Below are 15,178 nucleotides of genomic sequence, written 5' to 3'. Positions count from 1 at the left end.
AAGGGAGAGCTCCGTCACCTAAAGAGGTTCGGGAATGGTCTCTATCCTAGCTCTGGTTTGATCACAGAAAGCATGGCATTTTATGTACAGAAAAGAGGAAGGAGCTTCCCTTGAGCAATGAGTCAGTTGAAAGAGAGAGAAAGAGTGGCAATCATACAGAAATTATGGCAGTAGCGATGTAACTGTGTCACAATTATGAGGAAGTCATGGCAGCGGCAGAGAGTTGAGACATAACCCTAGGCAGGTTCCTTAGATAAGAAAATGAGAAATAGTTGTGACAGGATGTCTGGTGTCATGTGTTTAGCAAACAGGAGCGGGTTTCTCGGAATTGGTCGTGTTCTTGGTAAACGGGGGCTTATTTCTCGGAATTTGGTCTGACCAGAAGGGGGGGTGGTTACAATGGGGGCTCGTTCCTCGGAATCGGCCTGACCATCGGAATGTGCAGTTGCAGTTTTGAGGAAGAGGGGTGTTTTGCGTGCAACCTTTCGTTAACGTTTCTCGGAATTTACTAGTTACCGTCATGATGAACTCGGGACGTGGATGAGAGGGTGTATTAATGGGACATACATGACGATAATATTCTATTTTTCCACATTCCCTCCTTGTCCCATAATATACCCTTTTAAGATTGTCTTCCTTAATCTACCTCTATGTTCATTAAGTTGTCCATTTGTTCTTGTAACATAATCTTTTCCTTGTTTTTCTTTCTAGTTTGGGGTCTGGGAATACAGGTAGTGATACAGAAACTACAGAGTGCTGGACCGCACTGAATACAGAGGCAGCAGTTGAAGAGAATGGCTAGAGCAAGACCTATAACTGTAAGCACCTTCCATCCCCATGAGGACAGGAGGCCCCAGAGCCAACCCGTCAGGGACCAGGCACCAGTGTCTGCATCTAGTTTTCTGGAAAGTATAGGAAGGCGGGAAATAGCGGAATACACTGAGGGTGCATTATCTGGGGTAAATATACACCAGCTGGACCCGATCAGTTCACATACACCACCACGGTCAGCCAATATGATATCTAGTAAGCATGGGCGGATTTTGCGGATCCACGATTCACGGATTTGCGGATTCACGGATCGTGGATTTGCAAAATCCGCGGATTTAGCGGATTAGCGGATTTGGGGCGGGGCTTCCTCGAGTGTGTGGGCGGGGCTAAACGGACGGGGCTTCCATGCGAGCGCACATGCCTCTTGTGTATATTAAAGGTCAGAGATCGATCAGAGCAGCAGATTAAGAGACAGAAGCCCCCTGGTCACAGGAACAGCACGGGGGTTGCGCTCGTGAAAGTCAAAGATGCAAATGCATCTGGCCAGCATCACAGCGGATTTTCGATGGTATATTTGTGAAGAAGGCACATCTGCCCAGCCTCCCAACGCTCACAATTTTTTTTGGGCTGATGAATGAGTCACTGCATTTGCACTTCAACTAGTTCCAGCGACCAAGTGTGTGTTACTATGCAATCGCGCCGAAGTGCGCAGGGGTCCCTGGAGTGAAATGGCCATCATAGTGGGTAAATGGCGGGAAGACGGTGCACACCTCGAGTGTGTGGGCGGGGCCAAACGGACGGGGGCGCTCACGATTATTTTTGGGCTGATGAATGAGTCACTGAATTTAAGCTTCAACTAGGGCACATGCGTTATTGATATCTGCAAGTGTTTCCTGTTGAGGTTTTTTTTTGTGCCAGGACCGTCGTGCCAGAATGAACCCTGCCCTTCATATTTATTCAAGAAGAAGACACCATGTAAATACTTTACGATGGCGCCGGCAAGCTGCCAGCGCCATCCTGCAAAAGTTACTTAATTAGCTTCAACAGGAAGCTCCAACTGATAAAAGCTGTTAGAGCTTCCTGTCGAAGCTAATTAAGTAACCATTTGAGGATGGCGCTGGCAGCTTGCCGGCGCCATCGTAAATTATTTACATGGGGCTTGAACTTTTGACCGCAAAATCCGCTCCGATCGCGGATTGCGGATTCTCGGTAAATCCGCGAGAGTTCGCGGATCGCGGATTTACCGAAAATCCGAAAAATCCGCGATCGGAGCGGATTTTGCGCTCATGCTTAATATCTAGGACCATACGGTTCTGTAACGTCATGAGTCTGTCGGCAGCCATCTCAGCGGTGATGTTACTTAATGCACCAGCTGTTTCGTTTATGGCTCCCTGGACTACACAAGTCAGTTGTCTTATGTGGCGGCTGTTGATCATAGGCCCCCAGAATGGGATGACTCCTTTAAAGAAATTGCCGACCTCTTGGTCCGCTGTATCTTCAGCATCTATGGCCCCCCTTCGCCGTCTATTAATTACGGTCGGAGGGTCACTTAGATGGTAATCTGCTGGGGCAGTGTAGGTAGGGGAGAGGAGAAATGCAATGTAGCATTTTCCGGACCAGCCTTGAGGTAGCCAAGTGTGTGCGTGAGGTCCACATATAAAGTAAGTGTTGGAGGCAGTGGCCATCGTTGGGAAATTTGGATCAGGTAGGGTGTATGTCTTGTTACATTCACTATCTCCCATTTTCTGACCCTTGGCCTTTCCTCTTACGCAGAATAGGCCCTTATGGGGCACGGCCCATCCTCCCTGTTCTGTCTGTCTCTTCTGGACTGAAAACGTCTCCCTAAAGGAGGTAGTGTCACTAAAGAGGGAATAACTGGTGTTTTCACTATTGTCTGCTCGTCCCCACGTTGCTGTAAAAGTTACCATCTTTTCGACGGCTCGTACTGTCTCGTTCCAGGTACTAGCGTTCTTGGCCTGGGTCTCAGGAATGTTCCTAACAGAAGCAGAAAATATCATAGAGAGTGCATAGGTAGATCCAGCATAGCCAAAAGGGAGAGGAATAAAAGGCATTCCTCCGTGTACGGAGTGTGGCATTAAACCACAGACCCAACAATTGGTTTTGTTGATCACCAATTGATGCTGGTGGAGTGTGGAGATGAACGTGTTATTGAAGAACTCTTTTCTTCTGTTCTTGAGATGTGGAGGAAGATCTACGTGTGAATGCATAGCTGGGTTGTTCAAAGGCGTGGGGGAAGACGGTGGAAAAGCTAGATGAAGGAACCAACCTAGGCAAGCCATGATACAAAAGAGAGAAATCATAAAGAGGAGGAAGATAGAAACTTTGTTACGGAATAAATTGGCATTTTTACATAAATTCTTCATATTCTTGATCGCTAGTCTGAGTCAATTGTGCATCCGAGGCCCGACACTCCCAGCAACCGCTTCACCAAACCGATGTCCTGGACTTAAATAGCCACCGGTAGGTCGAGGTCAGATGCAATGTCTCTAGCTTGTTTCTGGTGGGATTGCAGCCGCGATCTGTACTCTTCTTGGGGAGAAAGTTCAGGAAGGGGCGAAACAAAGTCTGTGGTCTTAATGTCAATGTCTTTGGGGTTAGCAACAAAGTCTGTAGGGGTGGGTCCGAAGAACCGTTTGCAGTGACTCACGTGGAGCCACCCCTTTCGTCCTTCGACTTTGACGGCGGTCCTCGTTGTGAGCAGCACCAGCTTGGGAGACGTCCACCTTCTTTCCAGGGGGCTGGCGCGATCAAAGTTCCGGATCAGGACCCAGGTGCCGGGTCGAAGGGTATGGTCCTCAGGCGTTGTTTTGTCTGGAAAGGCAGCAGCCACCTGTGTACGACAAGAATGTAGTGCAGACATCAAGGAAGCTAGGTAATCTGTCAGTACATTAGAATCAATGTCAGTTAGCTTTTTAGGGGATGGGACACCCCAGATATTTGGAGGTCTCCCAAACGTGACTTCATAAGGGGACAGACCCGTCCGGGAATGTGCCACCATTCTCATGTAGAAGAGGGCAACCGGAAGGGCTGTAACCCAGTCTATTTGCTTGTCAGCACAGATCTTGGCTAGTTTGGTCTTTAGGGTCTGATTATGTCGTTCGACTAGACCTGCGGCTTGGGGGTGTCGGACATAATGACATTTCCAGGTGTATCTTAACAGTAAGGAAACAGCCTCCATCAGTTTGGAGGAGAATGGTTGTCCGTTGTCAGAGTATATGACTCTTGGCAACCCGTACCTAGGGAAAAATTCCCTCACCAGTTGTTTAGCTGTCATCTGGGCACCATAATCTGGGACGGGATATGCTTCAGTCCATCGGGTTAAGGTACAGACTACTACGAGGACATACTTATGCCCCCGACATCTCTCCATTTGTATGTAGCCCATTTGGAGGACTTCGAAGGGGTGATCTGGGGGATGGAACCCTCCTTGTTCAACTGAGACACTCTTCCCTGGATTGAACTGAAAGCAAATCATACAAGTCCGTACTTTTTGCTTAGCCGCTGAACGTAGGCGTTTGTTATGCCAGATCAAATTTAGACTGTCTAACATTCCTTTTTCTCCTAGATGTGCAGGACCGTGAGCAGTTTCTATGATTACAGGGACCATTATGTCAGGGAGAAACCATTTGGACCTATCCTTTGTTACCCAACCCTGATCTGTGAGAAGATCTCCTTCTTCTTCCCATTTTCTCTTCTCGGTCTCTGTAGCTTGGTTTTGGATGTCTACTACATCCTTGGTAGGGTCGATAACTGGATAGACATTTTTGATGGAAATTTCTGTGTTCAGTGTTCCTGTCTGAGCAGCGTGTTTAGCTGTGGCATCTGCCAGAGCATTACCTCTAGTGATAGAGTCTATGACCTTGGTGTGTGCTTTGCATTTCAGTATGGCTACTTCTGTGGGTCTGTGTATTGAGTCTAGTAACTGAAGAATAAGATCGCCATGCTGGATCTTTGTTCCATGAGAGGTTAGAAAACCTCTTTCCCTCCACAGGGTGCCGAAATTATGGACAACCCCGAACGCGTATTGCGAATCGGTGTAGATATCTCGTTTTCCTTTGGACCATTCACATGCTTGTGTAAGAGCTATGAGTTACGCTGCTTGGGCTGAATGCACGTGTATTCTAGCTGCCAGAAGGACTGTATTTTCTGTAGTGACAGCATAAGCTGCAGAAAGTTCGCCTGATTGGAGGCGCATACAGGAACCATCTACAAACAGTGTGTATTCTGGTGCATTTAAAGGTACATCTACAAGATCAGACCGGGGCTTTGTGATTAGTTTGACTATCTCTAGGCAGTCGTGTGTTTGGTTGTCTACTGGAACAGTGGGTAATAGTGTAGCTGGGTTGAGGATATTGCATCGCTTGATGATAATGTGGGGTTGGAATAATGTAACTTCATAACCTGTGAGACGAGCTATGGTCAAGTGTTGTGTCTGTGTCCTATTCACAAGTAGTTCTACTGCATGTGTGTCTTGTACTTCGAGGGGGTGTCCTAGGACGATGGAATCACTTTGTCGAATTGCTAGAGCCATAGCTGCAACAGATTTTAAACAGGCGGGCAAACCTTGTGCAACAGGGTCGAGAGTACTGGAGAAATAAGCACAGGGACGGTGTTTATTGGCCTGTGTTTGTGTGAGCACTGACAAGGCTGTACCTTCCCGTTCCGTGACAAAGAGGACAAAAGGCTTGGCATAATCTGGTGTAGCTAGGACAGGTGCAGAGCATAATGCTTGCTTCAGGGTATCAAAAGCAAATGTATGATCAGGTGTCCATGGCAATGGAGAGGAGGTGGCAAAGTCGGAGGTCGTTAATTGTATCAAGGGTTTGGCCAAATAGGCGAACTGGGGAATCCATTGCCTACAATAGGAAGTGAGGCCGATAAAGGCACGGACTTCTTTCTGTGTCATAGGGGTAGGAATGTTAAAAATGAGTTGAATTCTTTCAGGTGTGAGTGCCCTACCTTCCTTTGACAGCAGGTGTCCTAAGTATGCCACCTGCTGTAAACACAATTGCAATTTAGAGGGTGACACCATGTGGCCATGTTGTGCAAGGAACATTAGGACAATTTGTGAGGCTTGTTCACATTCTGGTTCGGAACGTGCGGTGATCAGCAAGTCATCGACATATTGTAACAATGTCGTATTGGAGGGCAGAACAATGTCGTCTAACTGTCTTTTGAGTGCCTGACTGTAAATACTGGGACTTTCTATATATCCTTGAGGAGCTCTTGTGAAACAGAAGCTGCGACCTTGTAGGGAGAATCCGAATAGGTACTGACTGTCTGGGTGAATGGGTATACTGAAAAATGCATTTTTAAGGTCGATTACAGTGAAATGTGTGCCCTCAGGATCTATAGCTGTTAACAGAGTGCTGACGTCTGAGACCACGGGGTATTGTGGTACCACACATTTATTGAGTATGCGTAAGTCAACCACGAGGCTGTAGACTGGTGGCGCACCATCATCAGTTTTCTTTCGGACTGGCAGAACTGGCGAGTTACATACGTTGGAAGGTACTTCTCGGACTACTCCTTTTGTTATCAAATCATTGATAATCTGAATAAGAGCTTGTTCTGCATCTGGGGGTAATTTGTATTGATGGACACGAAGTAGAACAACGCCTTCCTTCAATGTCACTAGGTGTGGTGTAATATCCATGAATCCTACATCTGTTGGATCAGTAGCCCATAGTGTAACAGGACTGTCTCTTAGTCTGACATCTAATTCTCGTGTGGTGAAATGACCTTTAAAATCTCGCAGGAATAGTCGGATCCCTTCCGGGGAACAACATATTATAGCACCTAGTTCTTTTAGTGTCTTGATGCCAAGGAGATTTTCGGGACAGGACTTTGTAAGCACCAAATCGGTGGAAGTTGTAAGCGGGCCAAACTGAAGTGATATTGGTTCAGAAACTTTGTTGATGACAGGTGTACCTGAAAAACCCAAGGAAATACTATTGGAGCCAGAGAGGGGTACCTTGGGAACTTCGTTGTGCTGCACTGTCGTCCTACTAGCCCCGGTGTTGATCAGAAATTTTGTTTCTTTACCTAGGAGTTTAGCATGTACATAGGGACCTCTTGGTCAACCGGGACCGGGATCAGTGGACGACTATCATGTTCCTCCCAGCTGTCTCATGAAATCGTGGGGAATTCAGGATACGATGACACCGGACACTGATAGAGTTGTGTCGCTAATTTAGCATCAGTTGGGGTAGCTGATGTTGTAGCAGAGGGACGAGTAGCATAGGTGCGAGGTTGTGTCTTTCCAGTAGAAATATTGTGTTGTAAGACTGGGCATTCTCGTACAAAGTGACCAGGCTTTTTGCAATAATTACAGTTAACCCTTTCTTGTGATACTGGAGTTTGCTTATGGGTCTGAGGAATCGCATTAGTCTGTGCTACCAATACCTTCATTTTAGTATCTTTTGTACTTCTTTTCTCCTGCTCTTGTTAGTCCCTAATTCTGTTCTGATGATACTGGAGCATCTGTAGTGCTTGTGAAGGGGCACTAGCTTGCCAGGTACTTTCAACCTTGAGTACTCTATTTTTGATTGTGGGTAAAGCATTCTCTACAAATTTTGAGACAAATAATCGACTATGGGCGTCTCCACCTGAGGAGAGACCGCTATTGATGAGAAAACATTTCTCTAGTCTGGTATAATAGTCCCCTACATCTTCATCTGGTTTTTGTTTGCATGCAGAGATAGCATCCCAGTCTTCTTTCTTAGTAGCCAACAACTGAGATAATATGTTTGGGAGAAGGCAAGGGAGTTCCAGGACCAGAGGTCCCAAGCCTTGTCCAGGATCACGAGTAGTGTCTTCTTTCTCTAAATCTGCCCATGCTACCTTTTTCCCTTCAACCTCCCAATCCTTTCCTTTTAGCTTGTCATATGTTCATTGAGGTAGCAGGATTTTGAAGAGAATATTGAGGTCCTTATAAGTAAAGGAGCCCATTTGCAAAATATCTTTGAGTTCCCTATGGAATCCTGTAGGATCTTTTTCATGAGAAGGGACCATTTTCTTCATCTCTAATATTTCTAATTTTGTCAAGGGAGTATAGACAAATGTCTGTCGTAGCTTTCCTGCAGAATCTATAACGGGGTGTACTTCTCGTAGGGGAAATTGACCTTGTCCCTATTGTGGGGGTTTTGAGTCATACGTATCAGAAAAGCGCTGGACATAGCATTGTCGCTGATCTAGGAAAGTATTGAGGAATTCTTGTCCCCTGGCCACCCACCTTCCTTCTAGACAATCCCGTAAGAGGGGACATAACATTTTGGGTGGGTAGCCAGTGTCTTCGTATAAGGTAATGAGGTGCTGAACCATATATATGCTAGCTAGTCTTTGGGATGTCATAGGGAGCGATGAAAACATTTGGGCAACTATGTCAGGGCCGTATATGGAGTATTGAGACACCCAGTGAGCGCTTGATCTAGCGAGTTCTTTTTCTTGTGTAGTGAGTGGAGGCTCGTCGTCCATTCAATCATCTAAGGCTTCTTGTGTTCGTTGGAACAATCCATCTGAAGAAGCTGACAGTTTCTTAGCCTTATTCCTGGGTTGCTCACTACCTAGGGAGCTAGGGGTACGGGAACGTACCGCTCCTTGAAAAGCAGTTCCTTCTTCCCTGTCCCCGTCTGTACCCTCATTCTCGGTCTCCTGGGTAGGGGCATTTTTCTGATGTGAGTCAGAAACCTTACTAGTAAAGAGAGGAATGAAGAGATCTATTTCTTTTATTTTATTATAACTTCCAGCTACTACTGCTTGATCTAGCTGAAGTAGGTCGTCGGTAACCCTTTTTCCCGAACTCGTGATCATGCGAATGAAACCGGTAATCATAAATCGTGAGAGGCATTTTCTATGAGCGATAGTTCTATTTTTAATAGCTTCTTGGAGAACTTCTAAATCTAGAGCCTCGTAAATTTTATTTAGGCAGTTCGTGATATTCAGTACCTCCCGTATGCTTTCTAGAGCTTCTCGTAAGCGATGGGAGACATCTGCTTGTGGACCTTCCCCTGGAGTGGGGTCATATTCACATTCTAACATAGGTAGAACACCACCCGAAGTGTCAGGGATGGGTTCCGTCTGGGTAACTATTAGTCTGGCTGTTATCTGATTAGTGTAAGCAGGAGGTGGTTCCATTAAGTAGGTATTAATGAAGTCTTTGGGTACAGAAGGAACCTTAGGACGTGGAGGTGCTGTTGGGATGTTAGGGTCTGAACTACCATTAGATCCTGTCTTTTGTGAGAGGACGAGATATATATCCGTCACAGAGGCCGAGACCTCTCTTTTCTTTTGTTCAAAACAAATATCATCATTCTGATCCTGTAACTTTTTCATCTTACTTTCTTCTGACATTCTCTTTGCTTTCTTCACTTTCCCTTGCTCTTTCTGTTCCCTTCGATGTGCTTCCTTTCGCCATATATCAACGCTCTCTAACATTGAGGGTCTTGCTTTCTTTTCCCAACACTTTTTCTCAACTGCCATAATACAATTCAAATCCCATGTACCATTCTTTGGCCATCTAACCGCAATCTCTAAATCTTTAGTGTAACCTTCCCAAAGATCCAAATACAAGATGGTACCAATTTCAAACTGCGTATACATGAAGTAATCACGAGTATCCTTCGGGGGGACTGGTACAGATTGTTCCAGTAACCCTTTCCGGGTACCCAGTTTACACAATTTAGAAAACAAAGGCATTTTCGTCTGAAAATAAACAATTTACACTCGATAACTTGACATACCCTGAGTATCAGAGTACAAACATACCGTTTTCTAGAAACCTAGAAACCGTCTTGACCGTGCTCCGAAAAATCAGAACCCGTCTTGACCGTGCTCTGAAAAAGATCAGAACCAGTCTTGATACACCCCCAGCAGTACTCACCGAGGTGCAGAGAACTTTAAGACCTTGAAGATCTGGACACTGGACTAGTTACGCTGCGCTCTTGATTAGGGGCTTGGCGGAGCTCTGAAGACCTCGGACTCGGCAACTTCACAATGTTCGGGCTCTGGGTCGAGACTTCCGCTGTCGTCCTCACCGCCTCGTGTGGATGGCTGGGCCGCGGCTCGGTCCCTCTTTGACACGAAGGAGGTAATGCAGGAACACCCTGCAATGTGCACGTGGAAGTCCGTCGATGTCTTGAAGAGACAGGTTCGGGTCCGCATCACCGGCGTGTGGGGAGAAAGGGAAGTCCCTGTTCAGGCACCAATTTGCTGTGGTAAATATTTTAGTAATTTACCTTGATTGGAATTTCTATAATATCAATAAGGTCAAGTATGAAGAGCAGAGTCCGTGGTGGTTAGAATTCAGGGTCTTTATTCAGTAACTCGAGTTAAGGGAGAGCTCCGTCACCTAAAGAGGTTCGGGAATGGTCTCTAATCCTAGCTCTGGTTTGATCACAGAAAGCATTGCATTTTATGTACAGAAAAGAGGAAGGAGCTTCCCTTGAGCAATGAGTCAGTTGAAAGAGAGAGAAAGAGTATGTATGTTTGTATAAACAATTTTATAGCGCGCTCTGTTACTTGGGAGTATCCTAGCGCGATGGGAAAAAAGCAGAGGGAGTACAAACGGAAATCAACTTATGTCACACTCCTGAATAAATGGGTTTTCAAATTTTTCTTGAACTGGGCTACGCTTTGAGTGGAGCGCAGATGGAGAGGGAGAGCATTCCAAGCTCGGGCAGCCACAACAGCTTTGAACTGGCCACCTAATCTAGTTCGCTTAAAGCGAGGAAGAGTCATCTTGAACAGAGAGGATGATCTGAGGGCTCGTGCGGGGGCGTAGAGAGTGAATCTCTTCTTCACGTAAGCAGGTCCTTGATCGTGGGTTGCTCTAAACGAGAGCACTAGGGATTTAAACAGGATTCGATGAGACACTGGCAACCAATGGAGGCTACACAGCTGGGAGCGGACGCTCTGCCATCTCGGGACATTAAATAAAAGACGGACAGCGGCGTTCTGGATAACCTGGAGCCGTTTAACCAGGTAAGTGGGTATGCCGCTAAACAAAGCGTTCGCATAATCTAGCCTTGCCAGAATGAGAGCTCGAGCAACAGTCTCCCTTGCTTCTCTAGGAAGCAATGGAAAAAATCTTCGCAGCATTCTCAGAGTAGCAAAGCATGTCCCCGATAATTTCTTTATGTGGTCCTCAAATCTTAGGTCCTCTCCGAACCAAATGCCAAGATTTTTTGCGGGGCTTCCCATCACCTTAGGGCAGGGAGTGTTCGGGGGCCACAACGAGTTTTTAAAGTTGGAAGGGAAAGAGCCATAAAAGAGGACCTCGGATTTGTCCTCATTACATTTCAGCTGAGCCAAAGTTAGCCAGCGAAAGACGGAGGACAAACATAGCTGGACTGTAGAAGTATCCAGATGATCATCAGGCCAGGTAAACAACAGCTGTGTATCATCCGCATACCCTATAATCTTAGCCCCGTACTGTTCCGCTAGGTATACCAGGGGAGTAATGTAAATATTGAACAGTAGGGGACTAAGGGTGGATCCCTGTGGGACCCCAGTGAGGAGTGGTTTGGGCTCTGAGGCATAAGGCGGCATCCAGACCTGTTGTGTTCTGTCTGATAGAAATGGGGACAGCCATACCAGGCCGCCGCCGCCAATGCCAATAGCAGACAGCCTGGTGAGGAGGAGCTCATGAGGAACGGTATTGAATGCGGCAGAGAGGTCCAACAAAATCAGGACCGCTCTGCCGCCTCCGTCCAGGCACTCCCGAACCGACTCCACCATCTCAACCAGTGCTGTTTCAGTGCTATAGGCCGCCCTAAAGCCAGATTGAGCTGGATGAAGAGCATTGGAGGTCTCAACAAAGCTCTCCAGTTGACAAAAGACCACTTTCTCACATATTTTGGCCAGCGCTGGCAGCAGGGATATTGGACGATAGTTCCCAAGAACAGTGGCATCCAGCCCGGATTTTTTCAGAAGCGGCAAAAGCTTTGCCTGCTTCCAGCTTAGAGGGACCTCTGCTGAAGATAGAGAGAGATTCACTATCTGGGTGACCTCACTGCAGACAATACTAGCCACTTCCGAAGGGTACCCGGGCAGGACAGGGGTCAGCGGGAGAGCCCGATTTGAGGGACCGGAGAAGAGGCAGTACATCACATTCCGCGGCCAGCGAGAAGTTCGTAAACTGTTGGATATCGCAGTGGCATGACATAGAAGAAGGGCCAGCCGCTGAGCTATCCGCTGGTAGCGCAGAAAGTAGGTCCTGCTGAATCTTAGTAATTTTATTAATAAAGAAATCCGATAGGTCCTCACACCATTGCACGGAGGAAGGGAGTGTGGTAGTATCAGCAGCAGGGGATACGAAACTTTTAACAATAGAGAAAATCTCTCTACTGTTATTTTCCGCTTTAGCAATTCTCCCTGCGTAGTAGATCCCTTTGGCTGTCTTAATAGTGGCATAGTAATCTTTTGGGCTACGCGTAGGGCGGACTTTGTCTCCAAACTATACCCAAGTCTCCAAGCTCGCTCCAGCTTTTTACATCCCAATTTCAGCTCCCTCAGCTCAGGAGAGAACCATGGTTGAGAGGGGGTGCGTCGGAACCTGGACAAAGTAGTATGTTTCGTAGACACGTTCGCCGCCTGCAACACCCACCATTAAAGCCGCTAACCACCTCGCCCATCACAGGAATAAGCTTCGGATGCGCTCTAGATAGAGCCTGGCCGAACGCACCCAGGTTGACCTTCTGGGGGTGGCTCATGGGCGGTGTGGGGGCTGATCGACCTAGACCCTCCACCTCCCAAGAAAACCTAACAAGGTCATGATCCGACCACGTTACTTTTTCTAAGCTTAGAGCCTTGATGGGAAAGTTGGAGCAAACTAAGTCTAAGAGGTGACCTCCAGCGTGAGTCGGAGAGACCACCCATTGTTTGAGCTGTGCCAGATCAAAGACTTCCCCCAGCCGGCGCGCTTCAGAAGAGTCAGAGACATCTACATGGATGTTAAAGTCGCCGACCAGAAGAAATTTTGGAAAGCTCAAGGCCCGTGGCACTATGCACTCCTCCAAAGTGTCAATGAAGTGGCTGGCATGACCCGGAGGTCTATAGATCAGTGAACCTCCCAAGGTGAAATGAGGACTAATAATAGGGGAGAAGTGGAGAACTTCACCGTCAACCCCTGCAGCGGGTTGCTCAGAGGCGAAGTGCCAACCCTCCTTAAAGATTACAGCTAGTCCACCCCCTCTACCTAAGGGTCTATCAACTCTGACAATCTTAAATCCTCTAGGGACAGCAAATTCAACAATCGGGGCACATGAGTTGGTAAGCCACGTCAATGGCAATCATACAGAAATTATGGCAGTAGCGACGTAACTGTGTCACAATTTCAATTTTATTTATTATGTTTTGGCTCTCAGAAGAGGGCCACATAAATAATGTACAGAATTCAACACAAAGCAAATACATTACAAAAAGGAAAACAAAACATATGCCATTTAAGAAACCTCAGTTAAATACAATACTGACATGTGAAACAAAACTACAAAAAGTCGGAACGTCAAAACATCTACAGGAACATATTAATAAATAGCTAGGAAACCTTTAAAAAAGTTAAAAATATGAAAGCAGAACATTCCATTAGGAGGGCAATAAAGTGCAGAAAGAAAGCCATTCAGAGTGACAATGCCAAGGCGAAGACAGATAGCTTTTACCCATCTAGAGCGCAATTTACGAAGCGCAGGGCAAATCAGTAACACATGCATACAGTCCTGGATATTCATTTTTCATAAATTGCACAAAGGAGAGGAGCCATACCATTTAGATAACAATCGATTAAGAGGTATTAAATCGTAGCGTAGAAGAAACCAAAATCTACGTATACCATGCGGTAGGGTCCATAAAACATAGGGTTGTGGTAGTTTCATCTGATAAGAATCAAGGAGAAGATCTACATTCCTTTTTTCACAAATGAATTTTTTATCAGATTGGAAACATAGGTCCCATGAAGCTGCTTTCAAAACCAATTTTAACTGTAAAGGAGAGTACAGAAAAAGAGCAGTTTCATCTAATTTTAATAGGGTTACAGCTTTTCTAAAATTACAAACAAGTTGAGAAAACTCATTAAAATTACCCAACAATTCATTTCTGAGGAGAGCTCTCATTGTCCCTACTTCTGCTCTCGCAAGGCAAGCCACCCATCTTACAAGGGCACATAATCCCTGGACCCAACTACTCCTAAGACCAAAGTCGAGCCTACAGGCTGCCAGAGAGCACGCAGTATTTAGGGAAGTGAGAGATCTTAAGAGTTTCCCCTCAATCTTCTGGCAAAGTCCCAGTTTTTCACCTCGATAAGTTCGATACCATACAGTATTGTTGCGGGGATTTTAGATCTATACACTTCCAATAAACTCGGAAAGTGCCGTTTCCCCGTTGCATGGTATAGGGAATTTAAACCTTTGCCATGGGCAATGGCTTTACGTGAGCAATGCTCTATATGGAGCTTCTCACTCAGGTTAGCCGTAACGATTTTCCCTAAAAAAGTATAGGACATCATCGGCATACATCAGGCAGGAAATCGGGGACCCCCCACCACCGGGGCAATGCCCTCTCTGACAGCCAAGGCGGCGGGTAGGTCTGCCGTGTATAGGGAGAACAAAAGGGGAGCCAATAAGCAGCCTTGTTTAAGGCCATTCGAAGTTGAAATTGTATCAGATAGCCCCTTTCGCCCCCCAACAGGACCCTACACCAGGTCTCTGTATGTAAAGCCCTCACCAGCTCCAACAGATAGAGATGGAGCCCAAGCACCGCCAATTTTCTCCACAGCGTTCCACGATCAACTTTGTCGAACGCTGTGGAGAAATCAATAAAGGCGGCATACACAGCCCCTCCTCTCACCTGGACATACTTATCTGTGACCACATGAAGAGCGGTGAGGTTATCTAACGTACCGTGGTTCCAACGGAAACCAGTCTGTTCTAATGGCAAGATATTATTCTCCTCAACCCAAACGGAGAGGGAATTTAGAAGACATTTCGCAAAGACCTTTCCGATGGAGTCGAGGAGAGCAATCAGACGATAGTTACTAGGACTATCCCTAGTTCCCTTCTTAAAAATAGGGACCAAGATACTTCCCCTCCAAGAGGCAGGTACCGTTTTAGACAAAAAACAGGCTTTGTACAGAGGATACAGGATTTTACTCCACCTTGCAGGATCCGATTTCAGGACCGTCATGGGGAGTTCATCAGGGCCCATTGCCACTGTGTCACAATTATGAGGAAGTCATGGCAGAGGCAGAGAGTTGAGACATAACCCTAGGCTGGTTCCTTAGATAAGAAAACGAGAAATAGTCGTGACAGGATGTCTGGTGTCATGTGTTTAGCAAACAGGAGCGGGTTTCTCGGAATTGGTCGTGTTCTTGGTAAACGGGGGCTTATTTCTC

Source organism: Lissotriton helveticus, chromosome 1_1 (assembly GCF_964261635.1).
Source record: "Lissotriton helveticus chromosome 1_1, aLisHel1.1, whole genome shotgun sequence".
In the NCBI taxonomy this organism is placed as follows: domain Eukaryota; kingdom Metazoa; phylum Chordata; class Amphibia; order Caudata; family Salamandridae; genus Lissotriton; species Lissotriton helveticus.
This window is presented reverse-complemented; position numbering follows the sequence as displayed.